This window comes from Callithrix jacchus, chromosome 9 (genome assembly GCF_049354715.1).
Source record: "Callithrix jacchus isolate 240 chromosome 9, calJac240_pri, whole genome shotgun sequence".
NCBI lineage: Eukaryota > Metazoa > Chordata > Mammalia > Primates > Cebidae > Callithrix > Callithrix jacchus.
This window is the reverse complement of record NC_133510.1, coordinates 46,978,615-47,005,378: the sequence shown is the minus strand read 5'-3', so window position 1 is coordinate 47,005,378 and position 26,764 is coordinate 46,978,615. Positions and strand designations below refer to the sequence as shown.

The 26,764-nt window shown below is 36.9% G+C and overlaps 1 protein-coding gene and 1 pseudogene across 15 annotated transcripts in view; one reads left to right on the top strand and one right to left on the bottom strand.

Annotated features, from left to right (window-relative positions):
- Nucleotides 1-26,764, bottom strand: part of SOX5 (SRY-box transcription factor 5) — a 1,034,770-nt gene that overhangs the window by 745,942 nt on the left and 262,064 nt on the right. For 11 of the 15 annotated variants that reach the window (XM_035258425.3, XM_078339089.1, XM_078339088.1 and 8 more), the window contains one exon: nt 3,781-3,875. The exons of the other annotated variants lie outside the window; for them this stretch is intronic. The gene's annotated coding sequence lies outside the window, so the exon portion shown is untranslated. The remainder of the gene's footprint in view (nt 1-3,780; nt 3,876-26,764) is intronic. 15 annotated transcript variants of the gene reach the window in all.
- On the top strand, nt 13,736-14,488 carry LOC118144412 (mitochondrial import inner membrane translocase subunit Tim17-B pseudogene; annotated as a pseudogene).

The window sequence follows — 26,764 nt, the reverse complement described above, 5'->3', positions numbered from 1 at the left end:
TGTTATATGACTTTTTTCCACCTTGTTAATTTGTTCTTACTTTAATTAATTTCTTCCTTCTACTACACTGAGTTCATTTTGTTGTTTTATAACTTCTTGCGAGGAATTCTTAGCCTATTAAGTTTTGTCCTTTGTTTTTATAATATATTCCTTTAGGTTACAAATTTCCCAATAAATACTCCTTATAGGCATCCTACAATTGTTATATGGAGGATATTTATTATTGTTTAATCTAAAATTTTTCTAATTTCCATTGTGATATATTTTTAATTGTGCAACTATATTCCTAGCTGTTTTTCTTTGCAGCTTAATTTCATTGTGATACAATTTAAATCTTTGTAAATGTTTGAGGCTTAATTTAATAAGACATTCATTGACTTAGAATATGGTCAATGTTTATAATTGTCTCATGTGCTTGAAAATAATATAAATTTTACAGTTATATGCAAGATTCTACATATATCCTTAAGGTCATGTTTCTTAATCTTGCCATTCAACTAAATCCTCACTGGTTTTTCTATTTTACTGTATCAGTTACTAAGACAAGTGCATTAATATCACTGCTATTATACATTTGTTTATTTCTCTTATTGTTCTATCAATTATTCCCTAAGACACTTCAAGATTATATTATTGGGCACATTTAGGTTTAAAATTACTCTGTCTTCCTACTGAATTGAAACCTCAATCATTTATAAAGTGACTATCTCTAGTAATGATTTGGGCTTTAAAGTTTATTTTGCTTAATGAACTTTAAGCACTCTCACACCACTGTCCACATAGGAAGTATTTGCATGGTATAGTGTTTTCCATTATTATTTATCTTTGACACATGAGAAGTCTGAGCAACAGCAGTTAAGGAACAAACTAAACAGGTATAAGTGACACAGTCAGGAGATAGACCCAAACATTCTGTCTCCAAGATCTACACTCCTAAACATCATGCTTCTCTTATAGGTTCAAAGAGTAAAGTCAGTTTAGGTTTTGAAAGGAAAAAATGCTCTCACGGTCACTTCCACAGATATTTTTTCACCACTGAATTGTGATTTTTTACACATCTAATTCTCACTCTAATATTCTAAGGTAACATAATATTTTGCAAAAATCTTAATACAGAACTGCAGTACTCAACCTCTTCCTCTTCTACACAAATTTTGCTTTGTGCCTTTGAAATGGGCATGCATACCAGAAGCCTTCATGTTTTTGTCCAATACCACTGAAATGCAGCACGGTTCCTTGAACTGCCCTAAACCAAATGAGGGAGCCAGGCTGCAATATGATCAAGAAGTCTAAGTGGTTATGTAGCTCTCCTGAGTAGGAATGTTCATTTCAACCCGACTTCGGGAAAAACAACCCCAAGAATGGTGCTGGGCTGTTTCAGCTCTCCTTGAACAGCCATATATACAGTAGCTTAACAAACAGAGGCACTTAACAACTTATGTATATCTTCTGAAAATCCACACATTTTGTTTCTTAAATTTTAATATACTATTAAAAAAACTTGTAAACTATGAAGAAAATTAAAACTTCTCATGAGTCCATTATCCCGAGTTAATTATATGTGGTTTGTTTTATTATTTTTTCTATTAGTTTTCTTGTGTTTGTAACATATATGCACATGTGTAGATACATACGTATGTACGTATGTACCCACAAATTGTAAACATATTTTATCATTAGTGTAGACTCTGATTTTTAAATTTAACATTGCATTATGCGTAATTTTATGCTTTTAAAATTCTTTAAAAAATAATTTTAAATATCAAATATAAATTTTAATTATGAAATATCAAATGAAATATTCATTTCATTCTAGTTGCAGAATATCCCATCATATAAATGTGTTCAAACTTATCTAGCCACTGCTTTACTGCTGAACAGTTAACTCAATCTCAAATTCTTCTACTTATAAATACATGAAAATTAACAAGAGAAATATAAAATTTTATCTTCTTTAAACTGTTACGTTGGATCATTTGCAACTAAATATCTTCCAATCTAATAGCATGAGAATGTTGCATAGAACGCTTGAAAATATTTAAGGCTCTTAACAGAGGTGGTCAAACTCCTTCCTGAAAGTTGAACAAATATAAGCTTTTCCCAGAATTATTGAAAATGTCCCTCTCTTTACATTCTTGCTATAATATTATTGTTCTGAACGACTTTCCCCAAGTTAGATAAATGAGGTATAACTTCGCATTTCTTTTATTAGTTTTTGTTTTTGTTTTTTTTTTTACAGTTACATTCCTTATTAACTGCTTGTTCTTATATCTCACTATATTTGTTTTTTTCTTTTTGAGACAGAGTTCCTTGCTCTTGTTGTCCAGGCTGCAATGCAATAGCACAATCTCAGCCTACCGCAACCTCCGTCTCCTGGGTTCAAGTGATTCTCCTGCCTCAGCCTCCTGAGTAGCTCGGATTACAGGAATGCCCCACCACACCCTGCTAATTTTTCATTTTCAGTAGAGACAGGGTTCTCCCTGTTAGGCAGGTCTCAAAGTCCTACCCTCAAACTCCCTGCCCGCCTTAGCCACCCAAAGTACTGGGATTACAGGCGTGAGCCACCACACCTGGCCTTCATTATCTTTTAAATTAAGATATTAGTGTCTTTCTTATAACTGATCTTTACATTTGATGTTTGCCATATTTGTTAGAAGTAGTAGTGTCAGTTTGTCACTTCCTTTTAATTGTATTTATATTGGTATTTTTGCCTGTAAACCTATAAAATCTTTGTTTGCAATAATTTGGTTGTGACTTATTCTACTTTTGTTAGCATAAAAATACATTACTCACTATGTTTTCTCCTATATTATATTGTTTCATTTGTCTCTGAATATACGAAGCCTGATTTGTAAGTATTTTAAGAATATTATTTGAGATTTTAACAATTTTGTTTTTAAAAGAGGTAACCACTACCATTAATTCTAAGGGTTTTCACACATATACTTGCATCTTGAAATGGTGGAAACATAAGTCATAACACTGTAAGAGTAGATTTCTGAATAAATAAGTTTTAAGTCATTATGCAGGACAACCACTATTTTATTACTCTTTTTAGTATAAACCAAAGGAGATTTACCTTTCGATCTTACTGGTTACAAACATCTCCTGAACAACATAATTTCTTCCCTTCAATCTTCTCTGTGGTTACCCACATATGATTAGTTAATCGACAAATTAGAAAAGGATTTTCAACTCTATATCTGTAGTCAAACTTTCAGTGCCTATTCCCAAGAGTATAGTATTTCGGAAAAGATAAACAGGTATTTCATGCACACACAGATAGAAGCCTATGGAATTTTTCTGCCAGTAAATCAGAAAATATTCGTTTGGCCTCAGAAATATTACACTTTTGTATGTGTTAACAGAATCATACCCTGGAATATTTAATAGCCTAGAGAAAGTTTTCTAAAATACATGACCTAACTATTGTAATCCCAAATATTTAACAACAAAAAGTAGCAAATATTTCAAAAAACATTTTTCAGTGGAGAAAGCTTTCACAACTTCAGAAAAACTGTATCTCATTAAGAAAATGAAAAGAAAAGAAATGTTCCTATCATCTGCCAGTTTAGAGACATTACCATCATAATGAGTCTCAAAATTATAATTAAAAAGCCAGTTGTCATCTGAATATAAAAGACTATGTACTATACTTTTATATGCATGTTTCATATATTTTTACTTATAAATTAAAAATATGAGAAAGCATATAAACTTCCATTTTTGTTAAATAGCAGTTATCAATTTTTCAAAAGTGTATGTGTTTTATGAATATACCTTTTTCCTACCCAGTGCAGTGCCAGAATTCTCTTCAGCTTTCAGAATCTTGTCAACAGATTCAAATAGGAATCATGTCATCAGCAAGATGAAAGCTGTAAAAATAAAAGTAGACCATTAACAGTGCATTGTTTTATTTAGTAAATGTCAACAGATGACTCTTGAAAGTAGATGTGTAAAGTTTTCAAAAGAAATTTAGATTTATGTAAATTGACAAATTATTAAATATGTATGTAAATGTACATACATAAATGTAATAAAATTATGGTTTCTGGAAGAAGGGGCATTATCTTGGCATTATAAAGTCACACAATCTAAAAATTCATAAGTTGTTGTGGTACAATTTTAATGTAAATATCCTGCAGATGCTTTAGGACAGGCTACACTAAGGTGAATTCTTGTTGCTTGAAATGAATGATTCGTGAGACATCTTCAGGTGTCCTCTTAGGTATCTTCATTGAGCACATTCAAACATATGACAGCAATGGGCCACACAGTTGTTAAATATACAGCTATTTTTCATTTCATTCTATCCCTGCCATGTATTTCTCTGATTGCCCTGCTCAGCCCAACTTCAGAAAGTGCTCTTGCCACTATCATGAGTAAATAAAATTCTGGCTCTGTTACCAATTTCCCCAGGCTGGAAAAAAATTGTCACAGACAATCTGTTGAGATTCCCAAGAATCAGACTTACGTAAACAGGGAACCTGTACACGGTAGGAGCTACAGCCTTGATTCTCGCTCAGTCCCTCCACTACCAGTCCAATTCAATGAAAATTGAATAATGTCTTAGTGTTCATTTTTACACCATCACTGATTGTTCAGTTTTGATCACAAGGTTCACAGTATTTGAACAGTTTTATTACCATACTGTATCTTCCTGGAGCATACCCGGCATAGAAGCATTTTAAACCATTCCAAAATCAGAACTTTTGTTAACAAGCACAGAAATTCAAATGCCGCAAAGTTGACAAAAAGAAGAATCCACATTACTTTATTAGTTTACTCATTACTTCATTGAAGAATATTCCACAATGAGAATTATCATTAAAAACTTTGAACATCAGGCTGGGTGTGATGACTCACTCTTGTAATCCCAGCACTTTGGGAGTCTGGGGCAAAAGTAGTACTTGAACCTATGAGTTCAAGACTAGCATGGACAACATTGAGATCCCAGCTCTACAAAAAATTTAAAAATTAGCTTAGCATGATGGCACGCATCTGTAATCCCAGCTACTTAGGAGACTGAGGTGAGAGGATCGGTTGAGCCCAGGAAGTTGAGACTGCAGTGAGCTGTGGTTGCATCACTGCACTTCAGTCAGGACAACAAAATGAGACCCCATCTCAAACAAACAAACAAAATCGAACCAACCAACAACGTCAAGAACTTTTAACATGGGAAAGTATGTTGCTGAAGTGAAGCCTATCTATATTTATTCAGTGGATTTTTAAAAATGTATTTCCATAAAAAGTTGTACTTAGAAAAAATACCACAAACTCCACTTTTTTTTTTCAGTTCACTGAATTGTCTCATCTGTCCAAATGTAAAGAGGCTACCACAATTTTGTTTACTAAGTGAAACAGTGAAATTCTGTCATATCATATATTTGGGTGACACAGAAATTCACAGGTGGTAATTTTACCCACAAGAGGGAGCTTGTATTTTTATATTTTTATTATTGAATGTGAAAAGCTTGAATTAAAACATGAAGTTCTAAAAATATCTGTTGATACCATAATCTTTACATCTGGTCAAGTTTTGAGGTATCCAGACTGCCGTTCTTCAATGATAACATATCACTATGGCAAAAGATTGGAAATATAACTGAAATTTAAAAAAAAAAACAGTTTCTACCTATATTATAATTAGTTTTTTCAGATACAAGAATAAGATGTCGCTGGCAAAGCAGCCTGAGAAAATTCTTTTTAGGTGGTAGTAACATTAGGTGTGTGAAATTGACTAGAATTATTATAAGTACTCTGTACCCAAATTTAATTACATAGCAGTGAAATGATAGTTCAGTCATTCTTTTATCAGGAAAGAGGTTGTATAAACCAATAATTTTCTATGTATTTATAGTACAGGAAACAACCTACTTTAAAAATTACTAAGATAGCCAATATTGCTAATATCACTTAAAACTTGCCTGAGAAACTGTAACTGACATGATATCACAATGAACTTCCCTTTCTTAGAGTTTAGAGAAAAAAATTCCTTAAAAAAAAAAAGCAAAAAAAAAAAAACTAAGCTTAATTCCTTCATATCCTGTAAGCTCCCTAAACAGTATCTGAAGTAGCTAAGACTCTCTAAATAAATAAATGTGCTCTGAATTTTGTAAAAACAAAATGAATTCATCAACTTAAAAACTCCCATCTAAAAAGATGATTTTGGCAACTCTTATCAACCCCAAGTGATCTGTTCCATCACATTCAGAGACACAGCCATAACTGAGCTGACCCTCAGTTTGTTTTCTGACCCTCTGTAAACTGCTTGGGAGACAGATAATAAGAGTTCTGTCACTTTCTCCCGGGGTTCTTGTCTCAACTTCTAGAAGATTTAACACAGGCAGGGAGTTGAGGATGAAAGGGTTAATCACTGCTGCTCTTCCTTCTGGAATTTCCAACTTACCCATTAAATCATTGTTTTTTTCCTCCCACTAGGGACTGTGAATCTAATGGACCTAAAATCAATACCTTACAAATGACATAAAAAATATATTCATTTTATGGACTAATGTACCCTAGTGTCTGAATCCTATTTACACCCTCTACTTTAAAAAGGAATGACAGACCCATTTCTGCCAGTAAAAGGTTACTCAGTCACTCTGGTGACATGCTGCAGAATGCACTGTCATACTAAAGTGAAGCACAAGGGAAAGATTGGTGGCTGCAGAAACACTATTGTGGAAATTTGCAACATGGTGCCGTGAAATTGTGTTAAGAAACACTGTCAGGGAGGAGCAGGCAGGTAGTTCCAAAGATGTTAGCCGTGTTCTGAGGTGGTTTTACAGATCTCTGTTTCATCATTTGTTTCATAACTTACGTATTTTATATAAAATTTGGAGTGGATCAAATATTATATAATACCATTTTAAAAACAAACACAACTTTCATTTAATAGTAAATTCTACCATGATGGAAAAAACTGGATAAAAATTCCTAAGAGGCAGAGATGCTCACTAACACACCAAAGCACTGTTAGCCAAATAGACACAGTGTGCCATCAAACCACATTAAAGGGGCCGAGGCAAGGCCCAGGGAGACAAAGCGTATTTCATTTACAAGATACAGCAGGGAAACAATCAAAATCGGTGATCACTGCTTGGTTTTACATATTGAGACAGTATGCTGATGAAAGGGTTTTTTATTTACAGAAAATTCTCCAACCCAAAGGACCCACTTACTTCATCAAAAGCCGTTCTTACCACTTAGAAAGTATTAAGCTTAGTTTTTTGTTTTTAAAACATAATACATAAAACTTTTGAAATTTTGAGAATATCTTCTTCTACCTTTAGTATTTTTATGATACTAAATATAGGGCAACCCTGTAAAAATGCAAAGATAACTTTATTTTCGTTGCAAAGATTAAAGTATGAGGGGAAAGAGAGAGAGAGAGAAAGGAAAGAGGAAAAAAAAAACCCTAAAAACTAAAGAAAGACCTTTTCACCTAGAAAAATATCTCCTATTTTGTGTTGCAATGGGTACAAATAGAAATAAAGAATAATGAACAAGAAAAAAAAACTTTAAAACAGATAGTTTTTGAGAGATTTCTAGCAACAGGTCAGCGTGAGATTTCCTGTTCAGTTTTACTGGCTTAAAATCTATACGGTTATAAAATTACCCAAAGGAAAAAAACTGTTGTTCTTTATTCCATTTGCCAACCAGAGTCATTTATCCCCTATTAGATAAAGTATAATAGACTCTACGGAAAGGGTCATTGGCCTTCCATTTAATGATATTGCCAGCCCCAATCTGCATATTCCCGGCAATGTCCCTCAACACAGAATAAATGGCTGATCTCTTCACAATAACAGCTGATTTCTATTTATTAAGCTAAAAAGGTCACCATTTTCTACGGCTGGGCCGCCCTGCACTATTGATAATTTTATGCATAAACAAATGGCAAATTTGTGCCACATAAATATGCATTAGCAATTACTTTTTCCTTGGGCAACGCTCACCGCATGCAAATGTGTACCTCGCAGGGCCTGGTAGCTTTTGTTTTAGCTCTTGAACAGTGAAACAAAAGAGCACAATAAACAATTTTAAAATTGCCAATCAATAAGCAATGCAAATGCAAAGGTAAATGGCAAGAAACTTGCTCAGAAACAACAAAAGTGAAGCAGGAGGGGGATGGAGAAGGATTTTCTTTTTTATAATATTTCATTTCTTTCTCTTTGATAATGAAAAGGCTAAAGTACTCTTGACACAGAACAGCTAGCTAGGCTGGTACTAAAGCAGATGCCAGATGGAAAAAGGAGAAAATATACACATGTTGAATAAACACACATATCCCAAAAAGAGGGTAAGAGGAAAACCGTGTTCCTCTTTGGGATTTCCAGGGCATCGCCTACTCAAATTTGATTGTCAATTTCAGAGATTTGTAAGAATATTCAATTTCAGAGATTCCAAGAATTTTAAAACTAGGAGGAGCTACAGAGATTCATAACCAAATCTCAGTCTCATACTACTTTGTTAGGCTCCTGCTTCCTAAGGTGCCTTCCTCAGATAAAAGGAATATATAATCTATAAATGAGATATCTTTAGAACACAAAGAAAATGGGTAAATTAGGAATGTTTAAAATAAAAACCCTAACCTCAAAACAGTGCAAGAATAATGCCAGGCACAAGAGGCAAGAGGCATAAAAACTAGAAAAAAAAAAGTGTTATCCAATTTGAACCGGAAAACAAAAGATAACTCAAAAAAAGTTTATTTTATAAAAAATGAGTCTTAAAGGATTTTTTAGTATTATTTACCAAGCACTATTCTAAGTGCTTTACACTTAGATCCATTACACTTCATTTTCACAAAAACCTCGAAGGATGGTACTATTAGCGACGATCCTATTTTATAGCGCTCAGCGCAGGGAGGTTAACTTAATTAGGCCAGTGCTAGATCTGGGTCTTAACCCCATCTAAAGGCAGCACCTGCAAGCATCACTCCTGCTACTACTTGCCATCCATTCTTTAAAACCATCCATGTTGACCAGGTTGAAAAATTTCTTCTGACGTGTGTAGACAGCTTTACCTTTGCATAAATAAATCACGCTGTGTTTTAAACATCTACATTCAGTGCTTACATGAGTTTCTTTGACCGAGTGATTAAAATACTTTAGCTTCTGTAAAATACACAAATACTAACTTATATATTAGTACAAACGTACCTAGTGCACATGCACTAGGAACATATCACAGTGTAATCAATGGAGAACAGAAAAACACTTTGTGATCCCATCTTGATCTTAATGTAATTAAAGGTTTTGTTATTCCACAAAGGATTCGTAAGATCTACCCACAATGTTGTAAAAACAAATATATAAAGTATTCTTGGCTAAATGAAAATAGGCAAACCTGGAAATTTAAAACTAGCAAGTGGTTCTGTCTTGCTCAGAGCCAAGAAAGTCTTCACAGGTATCTCTTAGAATCCCGATATTGATCCTGAATGTCAGACTTCTTCTTTAGAAAAGGTCACAAAACTTTCCCCAGCAATATTTTCCCCCTCGTTCTATCAGTGTCGGAGGCTACGACTGTTACTTGCACTTAGAGAGCCTTTCTCTGAGTGAGAAAAAGATGGCCCCTTGGTGGAGGCCATTCAGGAAATATGCCACCCGCACAACCATACCTGGAGGCCCTTGAAAAGTCTTTAAAGTTTTCTTACTTGGAAAAGTGCTATTGCTAATATTAAACTCCATCTTTTTAAGAACCAACTACCCACTCTTTAATACAAAATCAATATAAAGATGCATTCCAACATGACAGCAATATCTTACATGTTAATTCAAATAACTATGTGGCTGGGGTACTCCTATTTCATTCTGCTTTGTTTCAATTTCAATCTTTTTTAAATTTTATTTTATATTTTTATTTTTTTAAAATACATTTTATTGCATTTTAGGTTTGGGGGTACATGTGAAGAACATGTAAGATTGTTGCATAGGTACACACATGTCAGTGAGGTTTGCTGGCTTTCTCCCCATCACCTATTTCTGGCATTGCTCCCCATGTTATCCCTCTCCAACTCCTCTCCCCATGCTGTCCCTCTCCTAGTTCCCCTCCTACAGACCCCAGTGTGTGATGCTCCCCTCCCTGTGTCCACGTGTTCTCATTGTTCAACACCCACCTATTCAATTTTCAATCGTTATGGCTGTGTGTATAAAAACTTGTGTATGATTTTTCTTATTATCAACTAAATGTGCAACCAAGATGTGCTGAAAGCCATTAATTTATAACAGGCAAAATTTTAATTACAATCATTCCCTGCCCAAATGCTCACTCTCTATGCAAGGTAAGTAATTCAACCTAAAACCACGAATATCCCAACTAAAGTAGAGTTTGTCTGAAATATCTAAGTAATCATAGACTCTACAATGTATAATTCATGTAAATGGAAGTAAACTAGAAGTATGTAAAAAGCATGGTTGTATTAAGCGGACATAGCAATGTCCAAAGGCTCACCGTGGGCTTCACAGTCAGAGGCTGTCAAATAGTCACACTATTTGTCTCCAATCCCACAAAATTACATTTAAATAGAGGGTACCTTGGGAGGATTCAGAAAGTCTTAGAGAGCAACAGGAAATTCTAGTGAGGATTTTGTGTGAACAGCAGGAGGGGAGCCACTGCCTCATTTGCCCTGGGGGTGGGGGACGTATCTTGCAACCACTCTGCTTTAGACATGTTCTTTCTTTGCCCATCCCCTGCTCTGCTAATCCCTGATGTATGCTGATCCCTGGAGGTCAAGTTCCTCAGGCTTCTCTAGCAGTCACCTTCCAGGTGAGTTCCGATACTGGGAGGAGAGCTGATGGAGGTGTAAGGAGAATGTGGGAGGCACAAGTTTTTTTTTTTTTTTTTTTGTGTGTGTGTGTCTTTTAACATTTTTAACATTTACTATAGACAATTATAAACATATTTTAAAAAATAGAGATACTAGTAAAACCAACCCTCATCAACCACATCTAAATTTCAGCATCTATGAACCTTGTGCTATTTGAGTTTCTCTCTTGTCTTTCCTGGTTTTGCCAGGTGTCTCAGGCAGCAGCCTCTACTCGGTCCACCCCCTGCCGGGCAGGCTCACATGATTCCAGCTGCAGTCCAGTGGCCTTGGTAACCCCACCTCCTTCCTCTGGCTCCCCAGTATAAATGTGGTAGTAATTTTTTGCTGTTCCTAAAGCCTAGGTTGCTCTTTTACAATTTTTATTGTCAATGTGTAACCGTTTTCCAATATTATACACCACCTTTTGAAAAAAAATCAGCCTGGGCGCAGTGGCTCAGACCAGCTGTGGTGGCTCACTCCTGTAATCCCAGCACTTTGGGAGGCCAAGGTGGATGGATCACCTGAGGTCAGAAGTTCCAGACCAGCCTGACCAATGTGGTGAAACCCCATCTCTACCAAAAATACAAAAATCAGCTGGATGTGGTGGCAGGCACCTGTAATCCCAGGTACTTAGGAGGCTGAGGCAGGAGAATCACTTGAACCCAGGGAGCAGAGGTTGCAGTGAGCTGAGATCAAGCCATTGCACTCCAGCCTGGGCAACAGAGTTTGACTCCATCTCAAAAAAAAAAAAAAAAAGGTGGGGGGTGGTGTGGGGAGAAATAATCAGAATGGCTTCTGTATTCCTTCTTGGACCCTGACTATTATCTGCTGGCACAACTACCATTTATCCCTTATTCTGAGCTCTCTTGAAGTATTAATAGGTCAAGACTTGTTAAGCATGGAACCCTTTCAATAGCTTGAAATCCAGTATGCTGGTCCAGTATTTTCAATGCCTTAAGTATGGTTCTCCCTATATAATATTCATGTTTTCATGTACAATTTATTGTACATGACAATAAACAATCTATTCTTATTCTATATCTTTTGTTGATTGCTTATCGGTATCCTTTTTAAACTTGATTTGTCTTAATCTATGAGCCAGTGAAAGAAGAACAGCACTGCACCAGTTCTGGAAGTTCTACATTAGTGCAAATCTGCCTAGTTTATTTTAAGGAGGTAGCTCAATCTGGCATGAAAATACATTTTTCCAGTGGTAGGTGGCAGAGACTCGTTAACCAAGTTTATGTCTTAGACAAGACATGTTTAACATGTAGTCATTTATTTATAACAAAACATGACCTTCAGTATTAGGAATAAACATAAACACATCATAAAAATAACTGATGTTCAATGGCTCTTACAAAATTACATTTTGAAAAATTATGGGATGATGAATCAAACATATAGATTACATTTCCCTGAAACAGACATGCTTAATAATTAATGGGAAAAGACAAAAATAATATTTATAATTTTGTCTTATCCAAATCACTTGAATAATTATGTAGTAATTGTATAGCTAGATGATGATGTATTTATCAAATTTGAACTAGAATCTGTGAGGAAATTTTAAAACATGAAAACACCTAAGATAGAAACGATGGATGTAATCTACAAGCTGAAACTTTTACCTGCTTTATAAAAATCTTACTACAAAAATATCAAATACAGAGTAAAACATTTTCTTAAAGGAGAATTCACAAGATTTTGTAATTTTTGACAATCATAAGGCAAGCAAAAAATGAGATGTGGTAGTCAAAAAGGAGAAAAAGGGAATACAATTAATAATTGTAGTGTCCAATCAAATATAGGTAAAACTAACACCAATGGTAAGGCAATATTTCAAACACAAGTTCCAGAACTGGTTTCAATCCTGTATGTAGGAACTGGACAGGTATTCAACAGTCAGAAAAGATCAACCCAGAGCATAGTGTGTATGACAATTATGCTAAACCGGGTACTATTAGGAGGAGAAGATACATTCAGTTTAAAAAAGATCAAATTTAAGAGTGTGGGAGGGCCAGTTATTAAGTACAATCAGATACCTGAAGGGTTGTCATTTGGAAGAGTGAGACTAGATATATTGTCTCATGCTCCAGATAAAAGAACAAGAGTTTTATAAATATGTAATTTTTATTTGTTTAGAGACAAGATCCCACTCTGTCATCCAGGCTCAAGCGCAGTGATGCCATCATAGCTCACTGCGACCTCCCACCCCTGGGCTCAAGTAATCTTCCTGCCTCAGCCTCCCAAAGTGCTGGGATTACAGGTGTGAGTCACCACACCTGGTCCTGTTTTTGTTTTTAATGGAAGGATTATGGGGACACAAATCTCAGTGAATTATGAAAAATAACTTTTTAAAATAAGTTATCCAGCCATGGAATAAACTTAAGGAAGCCAAATGATTTAGGGTGCAAGGAAGAGCTGTGGATACAGAAAGAATGGGTCACTCTCTGGCTTTGTTACTTATCCAGGTGATCTTGGATACAGTCAATTAACCCATCTATGCCTCAGTTTTCTCCCTGGCAAATTTATTCCTACATATACCATACCAAAGAAAGGTAAAAGATCAAACAGAGACTGACTTCATAACCTCTGTCAGAGTTCTGGAAATAGGATTTTTGAACTAAACTTTGATATTGGGTCATCTAGCTTTAAGACCCATTCTAAACTGAGACTAAATTATTCTAGTCCTTGAAGTTCAGCTGTATATATTCATTTCAGGCAAGAAAAGTTGGCTCTAAATATTTGAAAGCGGGAAAAGTTTGTTGCAATTCTGCATTTTTAATAAAATTATAGCATCAGATAGAGAAAAGACGTTCATATTTGAACCAAAATAAAGTTAAATAAAATGTACAAGGCATTTTTCGTTAATAAAAGACAGATGGGGGGCGTGGACTGACTGCGCGGCCGGATGCCAGCGCCATGGAGGAATAGGCTCGGGAGCTTTGCCCATGGCGAATTGTGGATGATTGTGGAGGAGCCTTTGCTATGAGTGTCATCGGTGGTGGAGTCTTCCAGGCCGTCAAGGGTTTCCGCAATGCTCCTGTTGGAATTCGGCACCGGTTGAGAGGTAGTGCCAATGCTGTGAGGATCCGAGCCCCCCCAGATTAGAGGTAGCTTTGCAGTGTAGGGGGGAACTGTTCACCATCGACTGTAGCCTGGCGCAGCTTCGGGGCAAGGAGGATCCCTGGAGCTCTATTACCAGTGGAGCACTGACTGGGGCTGTGCTGGCTGCCCGCAGTGGTCCATTGGCCATGATGGGCTCAGCAATGATAGGGGACATCCTGTTGGCCCTCATTGAGGGTGTTGGCATCCTCCTCACTCGCTACACGGCCCAGCAGTTCCAAAATGTATCCCCGTTCCTGGAGGACCCCAGCCAGCTGCCCCCTAAGGACGGCACCCCAGCCCCAGGTGATCGCAGCTATCAGCAGTACCACTGAGGAAGCCACTGCCACCATGGTAGCTGCTTCTCTGTTCCCTCCCCGATGATCTACCTCGAAGGGAGGGCAGGCTCCCAGTTAGCCCTGGGACCCTCCAGAGAGGGCTTCTACTCTGCTCCCTCGTCCCAGGGTGGGGGTGGGGCACCCCAGCTGCCCCAACACATGGGTCCCTTTTTCTCTCTCAGGGCACCCCAGCCCCACCCTCACATGTACCAAGTTCTCACCCCAGCTTCTTTGTGTGGCACCCTAATAAGTATTTAAAGCCTGTTTTGAAAAAATAAAGCCCTTTTTGAAATGCCAAAAATTAAAAAAAATTTAAAAAAGACATAACAGCACAACACAATTCAGATATGGTATTTAAAACAACAATATTCATTTTTGGTAAATTTACAGTATTAACTTTTTCTGCTTTTTAAAATCTCTAGTGACTCAATTTACAGCTACTTCTTGGATAGAGAGGAAACATGAACAAAATACTTGTGCTTTCTGAACACTGAGGGCTGCTGCTTTGCCGCTGTCAGCCAAGCCTTTCCACCACTCCTTCAACTGTGCCTTCTGTCACGGCTACTCAGCACATGGCAACCCAGAAGAACACAGAAGCTCGAGCTCAGCGGGGCTAAAGGGCATCTTCAAATACAGTGATTCTCAAATCCTTTTTTTTTTTTTTTTGCAATGCCCCAGGGTTCTTCTAGTTATTTCAAGGAATGCGCTAAGATTTTCAAGAAATTCTTAAAATCATTTTACTTTTTCTTGTCCTAACAATTATAGATCTTTTTGGGCTTTTCAAGTCATTTTTACTTAAGCGATCTGATTTGATCTTCAGCAACTCTTTATGGTAGGCATGACAGGGTTAATCCCTCTCTTACGAAGAAAAAAACTCAGAAAAATTCTGACTAGACCCCAAATTACAGAACTCCAATGTGGCAGGAAAAAGGCAAGAACCCAAGTCCAGTCCTCTGTACTGCCCTACATACTCTATAACAGATCACATCCAGGAGTGAGAACTGGCAAAGAGGTAAGTTTGGAATCCCTCAAACTACGGAAGCATTAGTTTCTTTCCAGGGCCATGAATGTTTATCAGGATTACGCAACACTCTCTATGTGCCTTCTTATTCATTGATAGAATATTGTTTTCACTTTTAAAGTGGGATTAGCACAGTGCTTCACAACTGCGGGTGATTATGTCCCTGGGGGACATTGGGAATGTATGGAAACATTTTTACTGTGATGACTCTGGGGATGCTACTGGCATCTAGTGGGTAGAAGCCAGGGATGCTTCTAAATATCCTACGGTGCCCAGGACAGCTCCCCACAGCAAAGAATTATCCTATCCAGAATGGAAGCAGCGCCGAGGTTGAGAAACCCTGGATTAGCAGTATTTTTATTTAAGCCATCTGTTTTTGTCTCTTACTTTTGTTACATAAACATAATAATGCTTTCCGAGTGTAACATTTTCTGGGTGCTAATGACTGGTTTGGCATAAGACTATCAGCTCTTAGATAGTCACTAATTCCATAAAATGCCCTATGCCTTAATCTTTGCTGTTTGATGACACATTGAACAGTGGTTCAAGTGACAGAGGTCACCATTACTGAGCTAAAAGGATAAAATAATTTGTCATGGTATTTATAATAGTTTGCTTATAAGAATGTTAAAAATAAAACGATGCAAATGGAGAAAGTCAGAATGATACATTTCAATAATATGAATTGGAAATGGAAATTCAATTGTGAATAAAGGAGTAACCGTTGACTTTTCTGTTATGTATAGCACACATCAAAAACCTTGTAACAATGTATTGCAAAAAAAAAACAAAAAAAAAACAAAAGGCAGGTGAGCAGGAAGTGTGCAACCCCTCCCTGCCACCTGCATATCCAATCTTTAAAAGTGAATTTGGTTCTCTTTTTATGTGCTAAGTTTTTCAATAAGCATAATAATTAATAATCTCTTCTTCTAGAGAAACCTTCTATTCTTTGCCACGGTTCATTCTATGTTTCATGATGTCTTCTGTGAGGCATCTTTCTTGCTAAGTTCTTAGCTATATAACCATCTAAATAATGACTTTGAACTTAGAAACTTAAACTTTTTCTTTCATATATCCCTTTAAGAATCTGAAGAGGGAGGCCAAGGCAGGCGGATCACTTGAGCTGAAGAGTTAGAGACCACCCTGGGCAACATGGTGAAACCTCCTCCGTACCAAAAATACAAAAATTAGCCAGGCACGGCAGCTTGCATCTGTGGTCCCAGGTACTGGGGAGTCTGAGGCAGGAGGATCACTTGAGCCCAGGAGGTGGAAGTTGCAAAGAGCCATGATTACATCACTGCACTCCAGCCTGGGTGACAGAGTGAGACCCTGTCTCAAAAATAAATAATTAATTAATTTTTTAAAAATCTGATGAAAGTTATAAACCTAATCCATAAAAATACAAATCTCCATGTTGACAGACCATTCTTTCTGCATCTCTTGTGTTCCTGTACTTGTTATGAGCAAAGGCATCGAAGGCCTTTAGGTACAGAGGCATGGTCCCTGTTCCTGACAGACTGCTGAAAGACTTCAGGATGGTCTTAAGAACATTCCTATAGCGAAAGCCTTAGAAGATAGAGATATTATCTTCCCTTAGAGCAAAAGGCAGGTTTCTTTACCATCCAGTATCACAAGGACGATGTCTCACTTCGGGCCAAAGGTCAGGCATGCTTACTGTGCATTAGAAATGCCTGGGGTTCCCTAAGCTCAAGTTTTCTCCCCCTGAAGTATAAACATCACCAGACTCTCTTTCAGTCAACATGTGGGAATCAGGGCTCAGGAAACCCACACAAAGGCTAACACCTTGTCTACTACCGTCCTTGTGAGTGCTAAACTCTCCTTTGTCTGTGATCCAAAGGTCTAGTGTCTTCTGTCAGCATTCATGAAACCATGTAGGCTGATGTATTAGCTTAAAAACAGGGTAAAAATCTCAGACCCTTCACAGTTCTTAACAATGCACCCCGACAACATAAGCATACTGCTTTTAACAGATGGCCATTTTAGCCCCATATCCAAATCCAGAAGACTAAAAGTATTTATGTTGATATCTTAGTAAACAGAGTGGAATGACCATAGACTAATATCTGAAAAGTACCTTCAAAATCATATAATACAATGTTAGGTTTATTCCAACAAAAAAGATATTTGGCTAATGACAGTAACAAAAGCATTAATTAAGTGCTTTCTCTATGCCAGGCACTTTATCAGGAGCTTAGCAAATATTATTGAAATTTATTCTGACAATAGCACTGATGAGGCAGCCATTATTCTCCTCATTCCACAGGGAAAACAAGACCTAGGTAAGTTAAGTAACTTGGCAAAGGTTACACGACTAGTCAGCACTGGAGCCAGGATCCAGGTTCAGAGGTGGAATGTGAACTCATCTTGTGTTCCCCTAAACTTTCCTTTCCTGCTTCCCCAGGCCCCTCCCCACTGGTGGTACAAAGGCATGGTCCCTGCTTCTGATAGACTCATGTTATAAAGAGGAAGAGATATAAAAATAGATAGTTTCAAAAGAATGTCATAATGGCTTTGGTGGAGTATACACAGGAAGTTCCTAGAGCAAGAGAAGGGCCCAGCCTTCTCCAGGAGTCAGCAACAGCTTCCCAGACAAAAGGATAAGTAAGGCAAGTCTTAAAGGATGATTAGAAGTAGGTCAGGTGAAGAAACAGGGGTCCTGATTTTACATGTGAGGAAACAGAAGCCCAGACACAGGGCTGAGTTCACATAGGAACTTTTAAAAAAACAGGGTTGCAGTTTGGTGGCTGATGAATTTTTACTCTTTCTTGCTGCTTTCAAAGATTATTCCTCTCTTGTATCAGGCAATAGGCAGTACTCAGTATAATCTACTGTTTATGCTGCCATTATTTTCCTCTTATTATTTAAAAAATATGACATCATTAGGCATTGGGCAGTCAAGGAAATAATATGTGACTATAGTGTCATAAGAGTATCTCTTTGCTAAGAAGGGCAACCAGCACATTACAAAGTATCCAAAGTGTTAATAAATCACTTGGAAATTTAAATGTTATTTTCTGTTAGATTTTATTGAGGGACTTATCATGATTATAGACAAAGTTCCAACAAGGTCAACATCAGTGTTGCAAAGGCATGAGCAGGTAAGCTAAAGAGAGATCAAATAAATTGTTTAAATGGTGCAGCATAGGTAGTTCTCACGGACATCTCTGCAACCAGTCTCACTTCCATTAACATAGTTAGAAACTCTCTGATATGAAGAAAATTACTATAACTTCAGATATTCCTCTAAGGAGCTATTGCTGTAGAATAGAAATGAAGAGATGTAGATAAATCCACTAATGTTCATCTTATTCACATAAAATGTGCATATAGAAACAGAAAATAGAAGCAAGAAATCCAAGGAAATCATACTCAATAAAAAGATTTGAGTCTAGTTGCAACTTTCTAAGTTACTAACACAGTCTGTTCATATAGGTTCTAATAGAGTATGGCTTAGTATGGTTTGATACTTAATGCCTGGAATTAGGAAGTGAGGTGACAAGCATATTGACTAAATGAGCAAAAAATTACCCCATTAACCTGGTTAACCAGACTCTGTTTTTGTAGAACAGTCTCACCACCTCCATCACTACCATCACAATACATATTGAGTACTGGCTATACAAAATGCATTACTGTGGTTGCCAGAATGAATGGGCCATGGTCTCTGCTCTGTAGCTGCACTTATGGATGGGTAGAGGTGGAAGTAACAATAACATGCAGTTAAATAAAATAACCACTGTAATTCACCAAAAAAACTCTTATAGAGCACTTGCTCTGAGCAAGGCACTATGACAAGCTAGACAGAGGAATCCAAGAGAGAGATGGAAGTGAGGGCTGGAACTAAGGAGAAGGAAAAATGCTAACAGTGACTTGCATTTCAAACACAGCTGTTTCTAGTTCTTACCTGAACCGGAAATGATCAATAGTGGCAGGGTGCCAAGATCAATGGCAGCCCAGAGTCAGAATCACTGACATCAATATGATCAGTATTACTCAGTCTCATCAAATTGAGGGATTCTTTTGTGGTGAAGAAAACTGGACAGTGTTTAATAGAATCACACCAAAAAGACTAAAACTTCGGGATTAATTGTTTGAACCTCTATTTAAAGTTGCATAGTTTTTCTTTCAAATGCTTTTCACTATTTAAAGAATATCTAAAATATGGTTTATTCATCATAGTTGTAAACCAATGTAAGGATTATAGATACATTGCACCTATTCACCTGCTGCAAAACGAGACCACACTAGGGGAAGACACAAGGTTTGTGAGACTTGAAACTTAATGATTTGGGATACCGTATTTAAAGAAAGACAAAGTTTTGACCTTTTCACATACACCAGTTTCACAAAGAGAATTTTATAATAGTTTAGAAAAGTTTCTTCCATCTTTACAGCTGGATGTTTGGTAAGGCCATGTAATATTTTCAGTCTGTACCAAGTTTGAGAAAACTTGCAATCAAGTTTCTTATGAGCTGTAGCATTTCAAAGAAATTTCCATAGACTAGCTTCTGGCTTCATTTATTTCAAACCCAGGTGCTCTTCCACTACCTGCCTACTTCAAGTGTTGCATGACGTGAGAGAGAACCTCTGGCCCTAAAACGTGGTGTTAATGTTACACTAACAAGTGAGTCAACTGTAGGATTATTCCTAGGAGACATTTTCGTGATGGAACAGCTACTAATAACATAGCCACAGTGACTACACTGTAGACCCAATAGATCTCGTTGGGTTGAGTGAGATATATTGACATCACATGTTGTCACCTTACAATAATAACAAGGGACTGCAGATGACATCAATATATCCCACTTAACACAAGATCTATCTTCCTTTACATGATTTCTTAAATGGCCACATCACTTCAACACCATAGCTATAAGGTGACACGTGACGGAAACAGAGTTGGAATACAAATAGTGATAATAACCAATTTGCAACTCTAACAAAAACATATGCCCACATGATCACATTGCTAGTTCTCAACAATGGCCAGAGAATGGCTTAAGCTTCACCCACTTCAAGACAAACCTGCCTGTGGTCTTCACCGAGGCTTTCTAATTATTATGATCTTAAATGTGAGGTAGTTACAGTGGTCATGAGTTAAGGCAGTTAAATAAATTATTACATTCTGTAGATCTATTACAACAACTGTTTTCAAAATTTGCATGGGTAGGCTGTAGCTATAAAAGGAATCTTCAACATAATATACAAATACTTCTGAAAAGACTGTGAGAGACAGAAGAATATCAACATATTAAGGGCTGGTTATGTAGTTTATTCAAAAAAAAAAAAAAAAAGGAGGTGGGAAGAAGCTTCACAGATTATATAAATTAGAGACAGACCTTAATATTCCAGAAGGGGAGCATTTATATATCAATATCAGTATTGGAAGGACTGCAAAGATTTGCTGATTTTCCATCTTTATGATCACATTTTTAAGTCAATGGGACCAATCTCACCATCTTGTTGGCATGGCATGTTGACATCAGTTTCTGAACACTGTACTTTTCCAAACTATTAAAAAAGGGTTGTTTATGTTAAGTCCTTTAACCTCTCTCCTCCTCAAACAGCATAAAGTATCAAACCTGGTTTTTCTCTTTTCATTGTTCTGTAGTATATCTAGTGAAATAAATCATCATGTCACAAAAATAAATTGCAACACAATGGAAATGGCTACATTAAATAATAAAGCACCATTTACAACATTATTCTGGCAGTGTTAAGTCCTGCGAAGAAAATAAGATCTGGAAGTTGCTGCTGCAAAAGCATCAGAAATACACGTGTTCTAAGTGCAGATTCAAAACACTAAACAGAATTCTGATGGTAGGGACCCCACAGACTTAGATCAAATATATCCATCTGCTTGCCTTCATGTAAATAACGCTCACATGACCAGTGCTGGGACCTCTTCTAGGACAGGCCTTGAGACTTTCATTACATCTGTCACTTCCCTGTTTACAGCTGCCTTATCAGTAACTCAGGTTTTTGTTTTTTTCCCCCTAAACACTCGGAACAGCATCCTGAGGAAATAGCACCAGGAAAAGAGCTATTCCTTTATTTCTCTTCTCTCTATCTGATTTCTGCCTCAGTAACTCATATTAGTATCAAATGTAATACAGTCTTCATGGATACATGGAAACACTTCAAGAAAGCCCTTTAGTTTCTCGTTTCTGCTTCTGAAACTCAGAGGGGGCTATTTCATAAGCAAATGCGAATCCCTCCATGCAAGTGCCCACACTCTAAGAAGCACTGCCCCTTCCACACTTTCTACTGCTCATGTGTGGCACACGGGATGGAGTCATCAAAATGCACAGCATCTGGCAGGTTTAAACAGTTCTACACTGTTGACACCTAACAAGGTATCAAAAGGGGAAGCAACACTACAACCCTTATCTCTGGATGGACTAGATTGTTACAGTGGCTGCATTTTACTGAAGGTAAACATGTTCCCCTGAAAATAAAGTTTCATCTGCTGCACACAAAGTGCCTCCGACACCACAGGGAAGAAACTGCAAGTTAGGAAAATCTAATCTACAAAAATTGCACAGTGCCTCTCTCTTGGTTTTGCAACTGGCCTAATGCTGCATTTTTTGAAATCTTTCCTCTTTGAGAAAACACATCAGGTCTTAACATCCACATAAGGTAAAATATGGAATTCCATCGACAGGATGAAGTATAGGAAACACTCAAGCTTTCCCTAGTTTGCAGTTTTTACATTAGCCATAAGAAATCTTCACCAAAACTTTAGCATAGACATATAGAATGTATTTATTATGCATAAGATATATATGAACTTATAAATGTTATATATAAATATATATGAGAAAGAGCAACATATACATTGTTACAAGGTTTCTTCTATTGACTGCACATCCTTTCCTTACTAGTATTTTCTAGTGCTGGAGGGCCTTCATATTCTCCTGTACAACAAATTCACACTTCTCCTTCAATACCCTCTTGTTTAAGCACATGTATCTATTCAAAGTCTTTGCTGCAACATAGAAAATTCATTGGAGAAACAATGCATGTACTGCCTGTTTGACACCCCAAACACTTTAATCCTAACATTTAAAACTGCATGCGCTGTGGACAGAATACATTTGAAGTACGAATATGTAAAGACTAATAAACTGCTTGCTCTGAATTATTTGTCCTCACTAAATGATATTTCGTTTAGTGAAACTAACACTATTTTTTTGAGGTTCTGGAGTTTTTGTTGTTTGTTTGTTTGTTTTGGAGATAGAATGTCGTTCTATCACCCAGGCTGGAGTTCAGTGGTACAATCTTGGCTCACTGCAACTCTGCATCCCAGGTTCAAGTGATTCTCCTGCCTCGCCCCTCTGGAGTAGCTGGAATTACAGGGACACACACCACCACACCTGGCTAAATTTTGCATTTTTTGTAGAGAACAAGGTTTTATCATGTTGGCCAGGCCAGTTTTGAACTCCTGATCTCAAGTGATCTGCCCACCTCTGCCTCCCAAAGTGCTGGGATTACAGGCATAAATCATCACATCTGGCCTTGAATACTGTTTTTTGCAGGGTACCTTTTATTTGGTGTATCTAATATGCTGCCTATAGACTGTATGAATCAGGACCTGTGTGCAATGTAAAGTGTATGATCTTTGTTAATGAACATTAAGTAAAAACCTCATTGTACCCAGTGAATTATTTTAGGATATGTCTCATCCTTAAAGTCTGATGCACCCACAGAAAGAATAAAGAAAAATTAAATCAGAGAAATAAAATATCCTAAAACGGTGCTGAAAAACTTAATAATCTTTCATTTGAACACCAAACCAAGATTTATGCGAGACTCCATCATAGGGCACTTAGCTTCTGAATTAGAAGAAATATCTCTTTATAAGCTGGTTTTATTTCCTTAAGATGTCATTATCAAAATTCCCCTGCCTCATCATTTCTCATGAATGTTTCAGTAGAAACACTGCAAAATAACACAATAGAAAAAGGTAACTGTTGCCGCATTATTGTGAGATTTCCTCACTGATAAATGAGAGAAGTCACATTTAAGACTATTTGACAGTGAAGCCACAATGTCCCTTCTGCAGTGTCTTTCTCTAAAATTATGTCTTTGGTGAAGAAGTGAAAACTCTGAATAGACCTAGCAAATCAGGTCCTAAGACCAGTGCTGCCTGAACTTGTTTCTTTCTTCTTCGACACAGTTGTCAGTTATAAGCATATGTGGGCATTTATAATGCAAAACTCATGAATAAGTGAGGAAAATACTTTTGAAGACGTGAAAGGCAATGGTTGTGTCTTTCTCACTGAGAATTCTGGTAATTCAACCTTCTGATAGTAGCAATCATGTCAAATGTCAGGGCGGTGAAAGTAATACAGAATCACTCTCCTACGCAGCCAATATGTTCTGTAGATTTCTTGTCCTAACTAAGGCAACATTGCTTCACAGTTATCTAGAAAGCAAATCTGTAACTGCCAGATACTTTGTTCTTAAGAAAAAAGTAGTTTGGAAAAATGATAAACGTTTTTTTATTTCTTATTATAATTACTGCCAACTGGACATTTGCAGACACCACATGGCCTTACATAGAGAGAGACAGATAGACAGACAGAGACACACAGACACACATACATGGTCCTGCAGCTAATCCCTAATCTACTTATTACCTCAAGCTGCCAGTTAGTTGAATTAATAATTTTTTGTATTTGACAGTCAGAGATATGAAGGTAGTTATGCTAAGTGGTTTACAGCTTTCACTTAGAGGAAACTAAAATACAGTCTAGGTTCTTTCTTATTCATCTGCTTAAATTTCTTTCTTGTAATTAAAACTGTGGATCCAACGGTGAAAATTTTGAAAGTGACTGATACTCATTAGCCAGGAGGCTTATCTAACATAATGTACATTACAGAGCACAGAACTTTTGGTTTTTAAGTCACTGGTTCTTTCTGTTCAAAATAACCAGTGCTGAGCTTCATCTTCTACAGTCTTCCTGCTCTCAGATTGTTTCTTTCTTTCCAATAAAACAAACTGTTCTCCTCTTTCTCCATGTAGCATGAGCTAAAAAGCAGCCCAATACTGCAGCATGGGTATACAGAAATGGAATTTCATTAACTACTACAAGTGATTCACAAGCGAAATCAATTAACCACAACAGGTAAAATCCCCGCTCTCTCCCTCAAATATTGCTAAAGCAGTATTGCTTCAAATAATGAACAGATCCTCCATAGCCGGCAAATGACTCAACAAGCCAAGAAGGTCTGGTGCCTTTTAAGATCGTCTTTTGTATTCTCAGTGCTGCAGGTCAGGTCAAGAACTTCAGGAACTACTGCACTGTGAAAACGCAGCCTCTGTGGGTCTGGAACTGCAAGTGACTGACTGCTCAGAACATTCTCCGAAGGAAAAGAATTGTTCAAGGGCATATTGTACCAGCTGCCAGCTGGTAACTAGCACTGTCTTCTGGGCAGGAGTGACGGTGTTTATTCTGAGAGGTAGTCCTCAGCGGCATACAACATCAACAGTCTCACCCTTTTCTACTACCTATTTCTTTAAAAACAGCATTTCCATATGAATATTAGATGACAGTTATTGAATATATATGTAGGTTAACTATCAGTGAAAAGCTATTAGCCACCCTCCCTAAAAATAAGCATTACTCCTTTATTTCAAAGTGACAACTTCTCCTTCTTCCAAAATTACATTATGTTCTTATTCCCAAATAGTGTCAGTTTAATTATTTTATTTTTGAGACAGGGTCTCACTCTGTCACCCAGGCTGGAGCACAGTGGCACAGTACTGGCTCGTAGCAACCTCCTGGGTTTAAGCAATCCTCCCACCTCAGACTTCCCAGTAGTTGGGACCACAAATACGCAGCACCACCCTGCCCAGATAATGTTTGTGTTATTTTGTAAAGAAAGGTTTTGTCATGTTGTCCAGGCTGGTCTCAAACTCCTGAACTCAAGTGATCCACCTATGTTGGTCTCCCAAAGTGCTGGGATTACAGACATGAGCCACCATGCCCAGGCAACAGAGGCAATTTTAAATTAAAGAAACTGAATTTTAAAAGATCTTACAAAATGTTATCAAACTTCTTTTCTAATTCCAAGTGTAATTAAAATGGGTATGTATTGATAGTATTTTAAAAAACTGTTTCACAATATTTTATTCAATGGAGATGAGTAATAGAGCCAGGTATTAGCTATACAGAAATGTTATATTCAGATATTGTATTATGTAGTAGCACCAGTAGCAAAAGTGTTAGTATGTACTAATAAAACAGTCTCTATGGGTTACATATTATTTCTAGTATTTTATATATACTTTTTTCATTTAAATCTCAGAAAAATACTATGAGAAAGAAACTTAGCATTAATCTACTTGCTGAGGGTCACACAGGTAGGAAGGTGCAAAACCATAATTCTAAGTACTTAAACAGCCAGGAGTAGGAACGTTAACCACATAAATCCCTAGTTTTCAGTATATAAAATATCACAAAAAGTTTTCATAATATTAGAAAAAGACACCCAGGAAAGGGTATTGAGTTGTTATTTCACAATGAAAGTTTACGCGTATTGGGTCTACAGTGAGAGTGCAACAGTTACCAAAATTCAAGGATAATTCGTAGCTATAGATACTGAGTCGTCTTTTCTCTACTTTGAAGGGTGAAACACTTGAATTCAGAGATTTTAATACCTTTACAAAGAGCTACAATGTTAACTCTTGCGTTTCTGGGTGGGTCTCTGTCTTTTATGTTATCTCCAAGACTGAACACCAGTCCTGGTGAAAATCTCATTTCAGTCACTGGCCTGAGTAGCTTTGACTCTTGATTCCCCTATAATATGAGAGAGTATTCAGGAATTTATGACAGGTTATTTATCTGATGTTAAATGTCATAATAAAAACACACCCAAGTCTGAAAGAATGAGGTATTTACAAAGTATCGCTCATTTTTGACATCCAGCCAGGTGAGAATGTCATATTTTAAGTATTTTTTTTTTTTTTTTTTTTTTGCTTTTTAACTGCCAGTGCTTTTATCTGGGTATATTAAAAGGCCTTGGAGATTATAACCTACCCAGGCAGGGGGTTCACATTTTACAACTTACTGTCTATTGTTTAACAGCTTTAAAATTTTCTGCACAGCATCTTCAAATCTCCTTGGAAAAGAGGATATATAAATTCAAAATAAACAAATATTAGACAGTTTATATGGCAGCACTTTGAATTTCCTAATATGGCATCCTAACTGGCTCATGAAAGTGAATTTATTTAATAAATAAATTTCAGAAAAATAAGACAAAATTATCCCTAGCAAACGTCATTCTTTCCTACTATGCCAACTAAGTGATCCGAAGTTCGGCATCAAACAAAGGCATATAACTAGTGGCAAAAAATGTCTCTCCTCTGACATGATGCTTATCATTTGTGTCTACCCTTGATTTCATGACCCCTTATCCTGCTCTCTGTGTGATGCTTAATTTGCTAAGACAAAA